The sequence below is a fragment of the Oryctolagus cuniculus genome, chromosome 10 (genome assembly GCF_964237555.1).
Source record: "Oryctolagus cuniculus chromosome 10, mOryCun1.1, whole genome shotgun sequence".
Classification (NCBI taxonomy): Eukaryota; Metazoa; Chordata; class Mammalia; order Lagomorpha; family Leporidae; genus Oryctolagus; species Oryctolagus cuniculus.
The window spans coordinates 50,229,076-50,242,774 of record NC_091441.1 but is presented as its reverse complement, the minus strand read 5'-3'; the positions used below and the strand labels follow the sequence as shown (position 1 = coordinate 50,242,774).

The 13,699-nt window shown below is 36.3% G+C and overlaps 1 long non-coding RNA gene across 3 annotated transcripts in view; it reads right to left on the bottom strand.

Annotated features, from left to right (window-relative positions):
- The window catches only part of LOC127492300 (uncharacterized), a 76,159-nt gene that overhangs the window by 45,229 nt on the left and 17,231 nt on the right, over window positions 1–13,699 (bottom strand). For all 3 annotated transcript variants that reach the window (XR_007921499.2, XR_011379196.1, XR_007921500.2), the window contains exon 2: window positions 12,979–13,092. This is a non-coding gene — a long non-coding RNA (uncharacterized lncRNA). The remainder of the gene's footprint in view (window positions 1–12,978; window positions 13,093–13,699) is intronic.

The following is a 13,699-nucleotide window of genomic DNA, read 5'->3' as shown; positions in this document are numbered from 1 at the left end:
GATGGAGAGGGAGAGGGAGAGAGAGAGACTGCCACTTGCTTTATGTTCTCCAGACAGCTAATTAATGAAAGGAAAGAAAAGGAAAACTATCAGAGCTGTCACAATCACCACAGAGGGCGGGCATCTGGCCTACCACGAAAATGCCAGTACGACATCCAAGTACCAAGTACCCTGCTCGGCTCCGGATCTCAGCTTCTTGCCAATGCCAACTGTGGGAGGCTTCAAGAGAAGGCTCACTAGATGGTTTCCTGCCATCTATGTGAGACATCTGGAATGAGATCCCTGCTCCTGGCTTTGGCAAGGAGTAGTCCTGGATGTTGTAGGTATTTGGGAAGTAAAACAGCAGATGGGAACTCTGTTTTTTCTCTTTTGCTTGCTCTTGCTTTTGCTTTAATTCTATCTCTCTACTATCTATTATCTCTGTCTCATCTATAGATATAGATATATATTTCTATCTATAATCTACCCATCTGTATCTATTATTTGTCGTGTCTCTGTCTCTCTCTGTCTGCCTTTCAAACAAATAAGTGAAATATTTTTTAAAAATTATCACAGAAAGTCTAAAACAAAGCATGAAAAACTAAAGTGCCTGCTCATACTTGGTAAGTTTTAGATTCCCTTGAAATATGAGTTTCAACACCATTGACACTAAACAGGAGTTACATGTGCCTCTGGAGAAAGAAGTACCCAGTTAAGAGGCCTGCCTAACAAAATCATGAATTATGTTGGGAATGTTGCCAGGAACCAGACCCATGGCCTAAAGCCATGCGAATCCTCTAGGAGTGAATGATTCCTACCTTGGAAGAAAGGTGACTATCTAGAAAAATGAAGGATCCGTTAAAATTTTGAACATTGCTATTTCAGATTGTAAACCTGCAACATACAAATCAATCAATCAGTTTGTCACTGCTCTGAATAGGATTCTAACAATACCAAAGACGGAAGTCATCGCTAACCATAGACAGAGAACGCAGACTGAGCGTAGAAAGAGAAATTTTTGATAGGCTTCATAACCTATCAACAAAATTGACAAATTCAAGCTGTCTTCACCATAACAGCTTTAATCATTCCATTAGTAGGAAAAAACTGTTTGCTGAAATCCTAACTGTAATTCATTACTGTGGCAGATTAAATTCCATGTAGCTTCATTTTGATTTTAGTAAAATTGGTATCTTTCCCAAAGAAAAATTGAGTCCTCTTAAACTAGTGGAGACTCAGAGCTGGCTTTATGTGGTATACACAATGTAAGTCATTTCAAACCTCTGGAAGTCTCCTTCCTTAGACAATGACCTACCCTTCTCTCTGGTATTTAAAATGTCAGAATTATTATAACCTGTTATATTGGGTTATATCTGATATGTTGCTTCATCATGAAACATGAATATAAACAACTCACAGAGAGTACTTCATGCTTTATAAATCATTTGCAACTCACCATAGTTTATATGTAATACTGTTTCCTGAAATTCTTTGTTCATGGATCTGATTCCTTCAATGCTGTGACAGGAGAATTAGCCAGAGCCATAGACATTACTAGAGGCCAAACAGTGGGCTATTGGGATAGCTTAATACAAATATGGAGTAGGATATGCATAGAAGTATTTGTCCATGAACCTGTTGGAAATGAGTGTGCTGCTACGACCTTAAACCACTCTACTTGCATTTCTCACATGTATTTATAGTGTTTTCTTGTGGCAGAACTATCATTTGGACACTCTTATGTTTTAAACCAAGAGTATAAATAAATTATTATCTCATGGTCTAGGATATTATTATTTATATGTCTTTTGAGATTTATGTTGAGGTTATTTTATGTTGGAAAAGGTAGCCATTTTATGAAGCAAATGTTGTTAATATTTTGATTACTAAGCAAAAGGTTTGATTATCAAGCATATATTACCAAACAAAATTTTAATGTTTATTAAAAATTTGTGATTTACGTCAGTAATTGAGCATGAGTATAAAATGTCTTCTAAATACATTTCAATCAGTCTTTGAAAACACATTGTTTACCTTAGCCACATCAATTGTCTGATATTACCATGCTGATCTGTGGCAATTTTACTTAGGCTCCCATTGCAAACTTCTCTTTAGACTAATGCAAATTTCTGCCTGATGTCTGTTTCATTACTTAGTTTTCCAGCTTACTGTGTTCTGCCCTCTTGAGGCTATAACAGATTGAAGTTACATAAAGAGATTTCTGAGGCATATGGGGTTTTGAGAGAATTAAGGCTCTATAGGTCACCTCTACTTCATGATACAGAGACCTAGGAATGATGGCAGCCATGCTCTTACACAAGTGTGTGAGTGGCAGCCATGCCAAAACACAAGGATGTGGGTAATGCAAGCTCAGTGAGAGCTACAAAAGTTGGAAAAAGTGGTTGCAGGTGTTCTTTTTTATGCCCTGGACTATGGACCCAGAGAACCTGGTATCAAATCCAAAGGTAAAAAGACCTCCATAGGGAAAGTGAGTTGAAATGGTACTGAGATGTGTAGGTCATGATCATTGCATAAATGACCTTTAATTCCTTTTAAAAACCACAAAAAGTACAATTGTAGTAAAATCAGTAACAAGAACGGCCCTATAATTATTACATTAAATTTTAAATTAATAAAGCTCTCAAAAGGGGCTTTTTGGATTTAGATGGCATCAATTGATGGCTCCACCAAGAATTTAAAGAAGAATTCACAGGGCCAACATTGTGGTACAGCGAGTAAAGCCACTACCTGCGATGCCAGTATCGCATATGGCACTGGTTCAAGTCCTGGCTGCTTTACTTCTGAACCAGCTCCCTCCTAATGGCCTGAGGAAAGCAGTAGAAGGTGGTCCAAGTGTTTGGCCCCTGTCACACGTGTAGAAGACCTGGATGAAGCTCCTGACTTCAGCCTGATTCAATTCTGACCATTTTGACCATCTGGGGAATGAACCAGTAGATGGAAGATCTCTCTTTCTGTCTCCCTCCCTCTATCCTTCTCTTTCTCTCCCTCTCCCTGTCTCTCTCTTTCTCTCTCTCCAACTTTCTAATAATTAAATAAATATTTTAAAAAGTAATCCATACTATTTCCTCAAATCTTTTCTAGAAACAGAAGAGGGCAGTTCCCAGTTAATTTTATGAAGCAAGTATTTTGATGATAATAAAATCAGATAAAATTGCAAAATTGTAAAAAGGAAGACAGAATAAAGCTACAGAAGGATATTTCTCATGAATTTAGATGTAAAAATTCTCTTAGGAAATCAAACCTAGCAATGCATAAGAATTATAAACAAAGATGAAGTGGGATTTATGCCAGGTATGCAAGGCTATTCCAAACTCTGAACTCTGTAATTAACACACAATTATTCTTAGGTGTTTAAATTTTAACTGAAAAGTGATCCCTGTTAAATATAAGAATGGTAGTAAGAGAGGGAGGAGATGTACAATTTGGGACATGCTCAATCGGACTTGCCCCAAATGGTGGAGTTAGAAACGTGCCAGGGGATTCCAATACAATCCCATCAAGGTGACATGTACCAATGCCATCTCACTAGTCCAAGTGATCAATTTCAGTTCTCAGTTGATCACACTGATAGGTCTGAGTCAAAGGGATCACACAGACAAGACTAGTGGCTGCTAATACTAACCGATAGAATAAAAAAGGGAGAGAACGATCCATCATGGGAAGCAGGATACACAGCAGACTCATAGAATGGCAGATGTCCTAAACAGCACTCTGGCCTCAGAATCAGCCCTTAAGGCATTCGGATCTGGCTGAAGAGCCCATGAGAGTATTTTGGGCATGGAAAGCTAAGACACTCTGGCAAAAAAAAAAAAAAAAAAAAAAAAAAAAAAAAAAAAAAAAAACACACACACAACTAAATGAAAGATCTCTGCAAGTGAGATCCCAGTGGAAAGAACAGGGCCATCAAAGAAGGAGGTACCTTTCTCTGAAGGGAGGAGAGAACTTTAGAACTTTCACTTTGACTATGACCCTGTTGGAATAAGATTGAAGTCGGCGAACTCAAATGGCTTCCATAGCCTTGGCAACTCATGACTAGAGCCTAGGGAGATTACTGACACCATAAACAAGAGTGTCAAATTGTTAAGTCAACAACAGGAGTCACTGTGTACTTACTTCTCATGTGGGATCTGTCCTTAGTGTGTTGTCCAATGTGAAGTAATGCTATAACTAGTACTAAAACAGTATTTTACACTTTGTGTTTCTGTGTGGGTGCAAATTGATGAAATCTTTACTTAATATATACTAAATCTATCTTCTGTATATAAAGATAATTGAAAATGAATCTTGATGTGAATGGAATGGGAGAGGGAGCGGGAGATGGGAGGGGTGTGAGTGGGAGGGAAGTTATGGGGGGGGGGAAGCCATTGTAATCCATAAACTGTACTTTGGAAATTTATATTTACTAAATAATAAAAAAAAACAGTAAATGTGACCTACCCTATCAACATATAAAAGGAAAAAAAATCAATCACTCATATCAATTGAGGCAGAAAAAATTTATCCAAACAAAACATTCATGTTAAAAATTCTCAGATAAAAAGGAATAGAGGAGAACTTTTTGGGGAAAAAAGAGAAACATACACAAAACCTGCAGTTAATATCATTGTTAATCATCAAAGACCGATTGTCTCCCCTGATTGTTACAAAAATGTCAAGGACCATCATTCTTACTCAATGCAGTATTGCAGTTCTAGACAACACAACAAGTCCACTCCCCTCAAAGGCTTTCATGTTGGAAAGTAAGAAACAAAATTGCTGCTCTTTATGGAAGTCATGGTTTTCTATGTAGAAAATTCCAAAGAAATATATAAAATATATTCTAAAATTAAAGTGGGTTCATAAAGGGAAAAGAATAGATCAGCATAAAAAATGAAAAGCATTTTATAAACTCTCAATGAATATTTGGAAACTCAAATTTAAAATGTGATTTTAATTATAATTACTCTCTCAAACAAAATATTTAGTTATAAGTCTAACAAAATATAACAACAGGGGCTGGTGCTGTGGCACAGTGTGTTTAAACCCCAACCTGCAGTGCTGGCATACCATATGGGTGCCGGTTCAAGTCCTGGATGTTCCTCTTATAGTCCAGCTCCCTGCTGTGACCTGGGAAAGCATTAGAAAATGGCCCAACCCCTCGGACCCCTGCACCCGTATGGCAGACCTGGAAGAAGCTCCTGGCTCCTGGCTTCTGATCAGTTCAGCTCTGGCTGTTATGGTCACTTGGTGATTTTACCAACGGAATGGAAGACCTCTCTCTCTCTGGCTCTACCTCTCTCTGTAACTCTTTCAAATAAAAAACAGTAATTCTTTAAATAAATATATATATATATCAACATATGAATCACAATAATTGCTAAGTTGCTGATGAAAGAAATAAGGGACACCTAAATAAATGTTAGCTCATACACTATTCGTGAATTGGGAGACTTAACATAGTAAAGATGCCAGCTTTCCCAAAACTGATCTGTCAGATGATGGAAATTCTTAAGTTCCAACAGCTTTTTCTTTGTAGATATCAGCAACTTTACTCTTAAATTTATATATTAAGGCATTCAGTCTAGAATAGTTCAATTTTTTAAAAAAGAGAATAAAGTGGTAAATATAGCACTACCTGATGAAAAGGCTTATTGTAAAGCAATGATAATAAAGATCTGTCATAGATGTATTGATCAATGGACTCACAAAGAGTATACTCAAATGATTTTTGACAGAGGAGCAAAAACAATTAAATGAAAAAAGATAGCAATTACAACAAATGGTGCTGTAGCAGTTATATGTACAAAGGCAAAAAAGTGAATCTTGACCTAAACCTTATGCTTTATACAAATCTTAACTCAAAATGAATAATGTACTAAATATAAAACTATAGAACTTTTAGGAAACATGGAAGAAAAATTCAGTGTTATGATTACATGAAGAGTTTTAAGACTTGATGCCAAAAGCATGAGCCATAAAAGTAGAAATTGATCAAGAAACCGCATTAAAATGAAAAACTTAACAATCTACAAAGGACTCTGTAAAGAAGATAAAAAGACAAGATTCAAACTGAGTGAAAATATTTTCAAGCTATGTGTCTGACAAAGGATTGTATTTATGCTATGTAAGAAAAATCCTTCAAACTCAACAGTTAACAAGAATTCTATTAGAAATTGGAGAAAAAGTCATACCCAGCAATTTCATTAAAGTGGATTAAAACTGTTCAATGAGTACATGGAGATATGTTCAATATCATTAGCTATAAGAGAAATGCAAATTCAAGCAGCAATGTGATATTTTACATCTATCAGAATGGGCAAAACAAAAACAATAGTAATAACAGCAAATGCTGATGAGGCTGCAGAAAAACGGAATCAATCATACATTCTAATAGGATTGTGAAATGATACAGGTACTCCAGGGACAAAGTCAGTGTTTTACAAATCTAAGTGTATGCCTAAAATTCAGTAACTAAATTCTTGGGTACTTATCACAGAGAAATTAAAGCTTATTTTCACTCAAAATGTGTTCATAAACATTCATAGTAGCTTTGTTTGTAATATTAAAGCAATCCAAACATCCTCAATAAGCAAATATTGATGTATTCATACCATAGACTACTACTCAGCAATAGAGGTTCAAATGATTCAAACAAGCAACTTGGTATGCTCTTAAAAAATTAAAGTGAAAAAAGTCAATCTCAAAATGTTAAATACAAGATATAGGATTCTTGAAATGACGAAACTGTAGAGATGAGTAACAGACTAGTAGTTGCCAGGGATTTGGAAGGGAGGTAGAGAGACAGATGGCTGTAGCTATAAAAGAGTAGCATGAGCAATATTTATCATAGAAGTGTTCTGTGTCTTGACTGGTGTGTTGGTCACATATATCTAAGCATGTGATGAAATTGCATAGAGCTAAATATATATGCATATATAAATGTACAGAAATCTGAGTAAGGTTCATAGATTAAAAGCAACAACAACAAAATAACCACCAGGAATTTCTGGTAAAAGCACTCTAAGACATTGCTTTTATCAGTAAAAACTTTCACTACATTGTCCATAGCTCAGCATTAATTTCCAGAACTGTGTCAGTTTAAATGACCTAGTCTGTCGACTTGCTCATCACAAAACTTGCATCTTCCACTATAACTGGCTTTGCTGAGATACTCTATTCTGATTGTATGTCCATTTCTAGCAGTTTAAAATTTAGACCAAGTTGGTATATTGGCAGAATAGGGATTGAGTACAAGGAGTAGCCTGAAAGTAGGTAATGCAAAGTAAAGCAGCCCTCAACTCAGATGACTCAGATTTTTACGTATCTATTATTTGCATTCCTACTTCTCCCAGTTTCCTTTCGTTGCTTCACCGCATTCATTCTTTGATTCAACAAATTTCAGTGTACATTATTGGTGTTCCAGACAGAGTTTAGGTTCAAGGGATCCAGGAATCTAACAAAAGTGCACATTCTGCATGAACCAACAACATTATAGATGAGAAAGAGAGATAATACATAAATAATCAGGAAAAGAAACTCTTTTAAGAACTTACTTTGAATAGTGCTCTTCCAGATACTGAATTGTACAAATTCTGCCACTATACCAAACTACCTATATTATCTTAGAAATTCAATTATTTGAACGCAACACCATCTCAAAAGAAAGACACAATGCCTTGTGTATATCCTGAGTGAGGATATATTCCTATACAAAAGTGAGGATAGATTCCTATACAATCTATTCTGCCTAGATTTCTTGTGTTTGTGCATATCTTTCAGGTAAAAGTACTGACCATTTCTGTGCCAGGCTAGCTTCTAAAGGATGTTATTATAGTGAACATGTGTGGAAGAGGATTTAAGTGTCCCAGGACAAAGATCAAGCAAATTTGCTTACTGTCCACTATAAAAGATTCAGGTTCCCTAGACACACAGTTTCTCTTCTGTAATGTAATTCACTGCATGTGCAAGCATCATCTGGCCTTCATCACATTTTCCTGGGACATTTGGGATTTGAAGAATTAATGCACAAAAATACTTTTGGTACTCTTGCCACTACTATCACTATGAGTGATAAAACGTCCATTGTATCTGACCTGGGAGTCATAAGTCTTCAACTAGGATCCATGAATCTGTAAAAGGATAACATGCTAACTTGCAATTAACAGATTTTAAGTTAAATTCACGAATAGGATATAATCTCAAACCCTGCACAGCTCTTTACTCCACATTAATAATAATTTCTAAACTTTATCCATGTAAGCAAGACTTGGGTTATTAACTCTGCATTCCATACCGCAAGTGTTTTTGAGAGTCCCCAGAGGGTGTCTTTCACATGTCCATTAAGGATTATCTTATTTTCTCCCTTTCTCTACCTCCTCTAATGGAAATTTGGTGCTCGTGAAAGTCTTGGTTGATAGCGTCTTATTATTACTCATGTCTGCCTCTAAAGTGCTGATATTTCTTACAAATATGCTGGCTTCAGTGCTATAAAACTCACAAAACTAATTGCAAAACAGACATTCAGCTATACTCTGCTACAAATTATACTCTGAAATCAAGCCCTTCTTTCTGGTTTTGCCACATTCATCACCTGGGTAGCAAAGAAAAATCAGCTGTGACAAAGCTTCTGGATTTGCCTCTGCCTCAAGTCCCATATTTGTGAATACTGGATCTAAAGAAGCTAGCTGAGTCCTACAACTCACTGTGGTTTCTTAGTGACTGACATCTGACACTCACACCATGCATTCTACTCTATTTCTCCTTGTCTGCCAAACACCCATGAAAACCGGTTCCTTGACTACAAACAAAATGCAGTGTGCCTTCACTGCTTATTACTATTGCTATGTTCATGCTTGTGATAACTGTGGCAGGGACTTCAAATTAATCTGATACAAGATTTGTTGTTGCTAAGACTCATGGAGGCATCATAATACACAAAAATAGATTGTTCTTTAAAGTTTTACTGGTGACATATAGAAATCAGGAATAGTATTGAGATACCAGTATAGAGATTTTAAAAGTAAAATTTTCATATTTTTAAAAAGTCAATTGCCTTCTAAACAAGCACATACCAAATTTACCTAAAGAATATACTTTATTGAAATAAAAGTCATAAAGTATCTCATAAGGACAAACACAAAAGTGATAGCTAATAATATTAATTATTAATAAAATCATGTTTTAGAGGCAGACAGGATATTTCCATAATTGATTTAGTTTTATATCACATAATTCAATTAAAATATATAAGTATACTTAAAATATGCACCCACTCAAAGTATACAGTTCAACAGTTTCAGTATATTCATGTTTTTCGACCAGCAGAAAATCAATTTAAGTTTCATTTTTATCAATGCCAAAGAAATCCCATGCCCTTTAGCAATCAGTCCCTACTCCCACCCTCCTATCCTTCTCTCCAGAGCCAGGGAACTATTAATCTGATTTGTATTTCAATGGATTTGTCTGTTGGGACATTTACCAAAAATGGAATCATGCAACATGAGGTCTTTTGGAGCTAGTTTCTTTCACTTAGCATAAAGCTTTGAGTTCATTCATGTGACAGCATGTATCAAGACTTCATTCCTTTTGATAGTTGAATAATATAACAATTTATGGCTATCAGTTTATGAATATCAGTTTTAGATTGTTTCCACTTTTGTTTATTTATCATTATGGTGATGTTAGTACTTATGTCCAAGAGTTTTTATTGTGCTGTATTTTCAGTTCCCTTGAGTATATAGATTTAGGAGTTGACTTATTGGGTCATATGATAACTCCAAGTTTAACATTTTAGAAATTGGAAGTTTTCCAAACTGGCCACATTTTACATTCTCATCGGAAGTGTACAATGATCCCAAATTCTCCACAGCCTCCTCTATACTTATCTTTCTGATTTCTATTTGTTTTTTAAAATATTTATTTCTTTTAAAAGAAATATTTATTTGTTCATTTGAAAGTCAGAGTTACAGAGAGAGATCGAAAGACAGAGATCTTCCATCCAGTGGTTCACTCCCCAAGAGGCCGCTAACAGCCAGGGCTGGGCTAGACTGAAGCCAGGAGCCAGGAGCGTCTTCTGGTTTTCCATATGGGTGCAGGGGCCCAAGCACATGCTTTTCCCAGGCCATTATCAGGGAGATGGATAGGAAGAGGAGCAGATGGGACATGAACTAGTGTTTATATGCAATACTGGTGTCTCAGGTAGCAACTCCACCTGCTACGCCACAACACAGGTCCCTGATTATCCATCTTTTTGAATGTAGCCATTCTAGTGAAAAACAAACAGTAGTTCATGATTTAAGTTTGTATTACCTTAATGACTCACAACATTAAGCATCATTCATAATGCTTATTTTACATTTGTATATGCTCTATTTAAAAAATGTTTATTTATTTGTGTTTTTTTAAGATTTATTTATTTACTTGAAAGGCAGAGTTACATAGAGAGAGAAGGAGAGGCAGAGAGAGAGAGAGATAGGTCTTCTGTTCACTGGTTCACTTCCCATCTGGCTGCAACAGCCAGAGCTATACCAATCCAAAGCCAGGAGCCAGGAGCTTCTTCAGGGTCTCCCACGTGGGTGCAGAAGCCCAAGAATTTGGGCCATTTTCTACTGTTTTCCCAGGCTATAGCAGAGAGCTGGATTGGAAGTGGAGCAGCTGGGACTCGAACTGGCACTCATAAGATGCCGAAACTGCAGGTGGTGGCTTTACCTGCTACACCACAGCGCTGGCCCTATATTTATTTATTTATTTGAAAAGCAGAGTTAGAGAGAGAGAGAGAGAGAGAGAGAGAGAGAGAGAGAGAAAATCTTCCATCTGCTGGTTCACTCCCCAAATGGCCTCAATGCAAAACTGGGCTGATCCAAAGCCAGGAGCCAGGAACTTCTGATTTCCCATGTGACTGCAGGTGCCCAAGCACTTGCACCATTTTCTGTTGCTTTCCCAGGTGCTTCAGCATGGAGCTGGATCAGAAGTAGAGCATCTGGAACTCGAACCAGCACTCATATAGGATGCGGACACCACAGATGGTGGCTTAACCTGCTACACCACAGCACGGGACCCTGTATATACTCTTTTGAGAAATGTCTGTTCAGATCTTTTGCCCAGTTTTAAATCAGGTTACCATTTTATTTTTGACTTGCAAGAGTCTTTTTTATATTCTAGGTACATGCCCATTATCGGATATATGATTTTCAGCTAAACAGAATTTTATGCACTAACAACCATAATCATTGTCTTTTATAAGTGTAAAACTGGGGGGGGGGGAGCTATTGTAATCCATAGGCTGTACTTTGGAAATTTATGTTCATTAAATAAAATAAAATATAAATAAATAAATAAATAAATAAATAAGCGTAAAACTGAAGATTAGAGATGTTCCAAGATCTGGTCAATGATGAACAGTTGATTGAGGACAGAAACAAAAGTAGATCCAGACCTCACTACTCTCAGATGTAGGATGATGCTGTGAAAAGCAAAATAAATGAAGAAATAATCTTCCAACTTCATATTTCTTTACTTTAGCTCAGCACTAAACTGAATTCTCTTATGAAGTAATGGAAGTGTCTGTCTCCACTGAGTCCTACATGAGGAGTCTCAAAAGAATTCCTGTATGAACTTCATTTAACCTTTCTGAACATCGAGATCTTTTCAACCTAAGTAGTATCTAACAGAGCATTTTTCAGGGTGTTTTAAATTAATTTCTGCTTAGCAGCAACTCCATGCTAATATGTATAAATTCTGTAAATTGAAAATATGCACAAGATAGTTTATTATTAATGAAGATTTCACTCAAAGTGGAAGACTACACGATGGTGTTAAGAATAATAGTATTGGTTTCATTGCTAGGCATTAAGAAATAATATGTCATTAAAGCATATATGGCAGGCTAGTTTGAAGAATATAAGAGATTATAGTAAGAATTCTCAAGAAGGATTTCTTTCAAAAAGGTCATCTATAAAAAAGGTGCATGTAGGGGCAGATTTCTTACTCACAAGATCACCAAAATAACATTATTTACTTGCCTTGATGTTCTTGGGTGGAGTTTTATGATGTTCACCATTAAATGTAACAAATGTATTTGGAAATAAATAAACTTAGAAAAGAACTAGTACTGGTGATAAAGTAATAATAACACAGAAAATTGAAATTTTTGTGCTTTCCTAAGTACATAATTTACCTTGTTTTTAAGTTAGACACTTCAGAATTTAAAATTGCTTTTTAAAAGTGTTATTTCATTGAATATATATGCAACAGAAGTCTTAAAATACATTTTTCAGAAAATGAATTATCTACTAATCCTATAAAACCTTACTGAATGTCTTTGAAGAATGTTTTTCATTCTTCATATACCTAATTGTCTTCACATATCTACTTTAAAGAATAGAATATAATGATTTTTTTAAAATTAAAAATCCATTTACTTTTAGAGACTAATATTATAAATTACTTGTGCATCAATTGAGGTGGCGACTAAGAATACATTCTTATTTTAATTTTCAAAAAGATTTATTTATTTGTTTATTTGAAAGATGCGGAGAGAGATCTCCAATCCACTGATTCTGGGCCAAGCTGAAGCCAGGAACTCCATTCTGGTCTCCCACATCGGTGACAGGGGCCCAAGTACTTGGGTCATCTTGCACTGCCTCCCAGGTGAATTAGCAGGGAGCTGGGTTAGAAATAGAGCAACCAAGACTCAAATCAGCACTTTGATATGGGATGCTGATATCCCAATTGGTGGTTTGGCCCTCTGTGCCACAACATCAAAACCCACTTTCTTATTTTACTCTCAAAGGCCTATAATTATGGGAAAAAAATTAAATAATAGATTGTAACAAAGGCCTGAAAGCGCCTTTGAGAAATTCTGCCCTCAATGGCAGATGTGTTTTTCAACACAGGCCAGTAACAAATGTGTTTCTATGTGTTCAAGTTATCACATTTGAACTTGCAGGAAGCTCTGGGTCGACACCAGCAGCCTCATGTATGTTTGAATTCTCAACTCACCCTTACAGGGTCATAAGATTTGAGAGCACCTTTCTTCCAAATGGTTCAGTGTTCTGATTTCTCCCTTTATTTCTTCTTCGCATGCCTGGCCTCTTTCCTTGCTCTGTCTTGTGCCTGTGGATTAAAAAAAAAAAACCCATTGCTGTTCTAAAAGATGCTAAATAGTTATTTCTGCATTTCAACTCAGATAAATAGCATTTTTTTGAGAGAAGAGATATACTTTCAGGGGCATTTAGGTCCAACTTTGTATGGAAGGAGACATTGGAATAATTAAAAGGAATTTACCTATAAATAATATAGAAGTGTTTTTCCATGGGGAATGGGAGTTGAATTTGCAGAGAGATTTCTTAATGTACATAAAGGATTTGGTGCCATATTTGGTAAGCCCAAGGGCTAGAAAGAGAGAATAAAAGAGAAACAGTGTGCATCTAGACATAAAAGGAACCTTGCAATATGCCAGCAGGCAAGGGCCCTAAGAGAGGACCAGCCAACAAGACATCTCTTGGTTTCTGAGTATGGCTGGGAGACCCTGAGGAGAACAGGTTCCAAGTGTTGTTTCTTTGTAATTCCCTTATGATAGTCTCAAATCTTTCCTAAAAACTCTTAAAACACAAAGCCCCAAGTTCAGTGGTGCCCAGGGGAATGAAAGGTGGAGCTTTGCACGTGGAGCAAAGCAGATCAGGGCAAGACAGCAGGAGGGAAATGCCTGGATGAAAGCCTG